We start from the raw sequence: 4,267 nt of genomic DNA on the forward strand, positions 1-4,267 counted from the left end.
TTTGGATGTATCTATATATATTTAAAAAAATATTTTTTATTGTTTCTCTTATTATAAAGTTAGAACATAAAAAATAAACATGTCAAATAAATAAATATTTGACAAATATCATATCTAAAATGCATGCAACATATACATGAACACAGAACTTATTATTTAAGAAAGTATATGTGTCATACATTATATATGTAATAAGTTGCACAATCTTTCAATTTATATGTACATTGATGATGAGACACATTTTTTTTGGAATAAATTTTTTTTTGTTTCTATCTTTTTTCAATTTAGACAATAAATTGAAAATTTGCCTCCTATTTTTCCTTTTCGTTAGATGCATGAGCTCTTTTATAAAAATCTTTGATAAAAAATAACAAAAAATGCTTGCGTATGATATTAACTTGTATGATCTAGCATTCACCCGTCCTATATTTGATGATAATTATTTAATTGGGATTATTTATTGTTTATACAATCATCAAAATAATGTGATAAAGAAATAAAAGATAATAAAAAAGATAAGATTTCAAATTGAATAAAAAAAAGATACATTGAAATTGAAATAGAAATAAAAATGATAGATTGAAATTGAATACAAAGAGAATCAATCTACTTTCTACCCAATTTTTTGACGCAACAAGAAACGGACTCTTCAACCTAACTTGTCAATGCCATAGTTTGGAAATTGAATCGAAGGGACTCCTCAACCTTCTATCCAATTCCCCGATGCAACAAAAGAGGGACTCCTCAACCTCAATTGTCTACACCATGGTTTCATCACGAAATCAATGATACGTGTTTCAAATGTTCGAGATATGAAGAGTTCAAGTATTATTTAGAAGATATTAGTTTACATTTTTAGAATATTTTAATTTAATTTGATGTATTTTGATTTTTTTATTTAATTACTAAATTGAGTCTTATGTTTATGGGTTTTTCTATATTTTAACCTAATAAAAGGTTATAAATACCTCATAAATTAGGGTAGTTATAGTATAGAATGATTTAGAGATTTAAAACCCTTTTTTTGGTTTCGTGATGAAACCATAGTGTGGACAATTGAGGTTGAGGAGTCCCTCTTTTGTTGCATCGGGGAATTGGGTAGAAGGTTGAGAAGTCCCTTCGATTCAATTTTCAAACTATGGCGTTGACAAGTTAGGTTGAGGAGTCCTTTTCTTGTTGCGTCAAGAAATTGGGTAGAAAGTAAAGTGATTCTCTTTGTATTCAATTTCAACCTATCTTTTTGTTTTTATTTCAATTTCAATGTATCTTTTCTATTCAATTTCAATTCTTGTCTTATTTATCCTTTTATTTCTTTATCATTTGGTATCAGAGCAAGGTCGGTCCTTATGGCTTTCACTTTGCTTTAGTAGAATTTTATTTGATTTGTGGGTGCAGGTTTTTGGCGTGGATTCGTCAATAGAATCTTTTGGTGTGAATTCGTCAATGAGATCGTCTGCCGCCACGGGTCTGTAAAATTTTATCTGATTTGTGAGTGCGGGTCTTTGGTGTGGAGTCACCAATAGGATCTTTTGGTGTGGATTCATCAATGAGATTGATCATCTGATGTCACAAGTCTTTTCACGCAAGAGTTCTTTCAACCCAAGGAGAATGACGCAGGAACAAATAGAGTTAGTAGGTTAATTATATTAGTTAATTATAATAAGGGAATACAAGTCCCATATTATTTAGGATAGTGAATTTTGTGTTATGTATTAGTCCTACATCGTCCAAGTACCTTTTATTTATGAAATAGAGTTGAAGTTGATTTGAATATGAAATAAGCTGTGTGTTTATTTTCCTCTAGACTCTTTAAGAGTAAGAGGTGCAGGCTCTTTAAGAGTAAAAGGTGCATTCTTGGCTTGGCCAACCAAGGTGGGTTTATGGTGAAATATTGGTGAGCCCAAGTGACGTCCTGATGTCACAATGCTTCGGATAGATAATAACCATTTGATTGTGACATTGATTTGATGATTATGCATGAGCTAAATAGTCTCAATCGAATAGTTATTATTCACGTAGGTAGGACTGATGAAGGTTACATCATGCAAGTTACATCACATGTAGAGTCTCGCTAGGGAGACAATGGACTATTTGTACAATGTGAACAATGGAATATTGAGTTACAAAAGCTTAAACTGATTTTGGGGTTCACCCAAGGATTGAACTCTTGACCTTTTGGATCTAGCGCTCTAATACCATGTCATGATACCACTCATCCCAAAAGCTTCAGCTGATGGAAAAGGTAACACTAATGGTTATATCTCTAATACTCCATAAACCTTCATTGTACACATTGTATAAATATTCCATTAGCTCCTCATACTTTCTCTCACATGTAAGTATTTTTCATCATCTTTTGTCGAAAATTCTTACACAAGGGCACATGTATCTAATAAAAAGGAAGGATAAGGGCCCATGCGTCTAATAAAATGAAAAGATAAGGGACAGATTGTCATTTTCCAATCGTTAAGATACAAGTTGTGTAAATTAAAAAAGAAAAGATGCCAAAAAAAATTTTACTCATTTTTTTCATCAACTTCTCTCGTACTCTAGGAACTAAACATAATACATACACAATATATCTTTTATATCAAGCTTATCAAGAACAGAAATAGAATGGAAAGCTTGTTGCCAGAAGTTATGGGGAATAAGGAATAATTTCGACCATGAATCAGAGTTAAGCTCTTGATACTATATTGAAGTTCTTGAATTGATATGAAAAATTGAAATAGAACATAGAGAAGTGAAGAAATTGAGAGCAAATATGATTTCTTATAATGCAAGTAATATAGAGTTTTACACTATGATTGTTGTTTAATACACAAGTTAGGCTTTGGTATATATAGCAGTGAATGTAACTAATTCTATGGAAAGCCTAACTATCGTTAACTACCCTTGGCTATTCTAACTAATTCAATTAATTGGAGATGCATGGTTAGTTGTATCTCTCTTGTCAATATAAATATACTCATATATATACAATAATTAATTTGATGGCTGAATTTTAGTGTGTACATAGAGCATTTTGAATTACATATAGGAATTGTGTAATAGTTTAGTGTATAAACTTTAGTTCCTAATTCTTGGAATACCTTTTATCATATAGTAAAATGACAACTTAATCCTTAAAAAATTTTACAATGAACAAATAATTTATTTATAAAGAATGAAAATAATCAAAATAAATCTCTAATATTTATTTCTGTTGGATATATAATGTCTTTTAATTAAAAATTATATTATACTATAAGTATACATGGACTAATTTGTTTAATTTAAAGTTTTAAAAGACTACTTGTAGTAAAAACAGAAGCAGTTGTCATCAGCAGCAACTGTAAGACCAGTTAATACACTAGGATTGTAGTTGAACTGTTCTCAGTTGAGTGACTTTGAATATCAAACATTTTGGTGACAGATTAAATCTTCAAATTTTTTAAATTAGATAAATAGATTTTTCTCTGACGTCAAGTGATTTTTGACATAAGAATTTAACGTGTTTATCGAAAGTAAATATTAGAGACTTATTTAATCATTTTAATTATTTAATAACAATTTTTTTTACACAATTGATTAAGAATTAAATTGTTACTTTACTCTTTAACATATTATTTATAAGATTTAAACACAAAATCTATAAATTTACAATCTTAACTAATTAATTTCAGATTTGTTAAAATCATATTAAAAAGGTGGACACTAGTATTTTATTAAGATTATTGATGCCAGATCAGTTTAATTTTTGGATAAAAAGAAAATTAGTAATCAGGTAATCCAAGTTATCCTAATCCATTCCCCTGTAGGTCTAGTTGTCACACCCACCCACCTAAGCAAATCGAATTATCCAAATCTTAGTTGATTAGATTGCTTGATTCTCTTTCTTATTATTGATTACTTAATCATTAGAGAAGTCTAATTAATAATTATTCCAGATTCTAGAGATAGTAATGATGCTTGGAACCGTACAATGTTGACAAAGTTGCTTTGCTCATTCCTTTATGGAGGGCGTGATCGCCGAATAAGATACTTAGGAATCTAGATTTTCTTATACTGATGACGAAAGAATACAAAAGCTTTGGAAAACCACAAAAATAATAAAGTGGATTAGCACTTAGCATAAAAAGCCAATCAACAAAGTTTTACGCTAATAAAATAAGGTAAATTTTTTGGTATTTATAAATTAGTGTTTAATTTATTTTTTATGAAAAATTTTAAATATTTAATAATTATTTTTTTATATTCTAAAACTAAATATTAATTTTTAATTCTT

At 28.9% G+C, this 4,267-nt stretch overlaps 1 long non-coding RNA gene across 1 annotated transcript in view; it reads right to left on the reverse strand.

The window, feature by feature from the left end:
* Nucleotides 2,212-4,267, reverse strand: part of LOC110270795 — a 3,052-nt gene continuing 996 nt past the window's right edge. Inside the window, exons 2-3 of the long non-coding RNA XR_002360427.1 lie at nucleotides 3,973-3,979; nucleotides 2,212-2,353 (exon numbers count right to left, since the gene is read on the reverse strand). This is a non-coding gene — a long non-coding RNA (uncharacterized LOC110270795). The remainder of the gene's footprint in view (nucleotides 2,354-3,972; nucleotides 3,980-4,267) is intronic.

Source organism: Arachis ipaensis, chromosome B04, assembly GCF_000816755.2.
Source record: "Arachis ipaensis cultivar K30076 chromosome B04, Araip1.1, whole genome shotgun sequence".
Taxonomy (NCBI): Eukaryota; Viridiplantae; Streptophyta; class Magnoliopsida; order Fabales; family Fabaceae; genus Arachis; species Arachis ipaensis.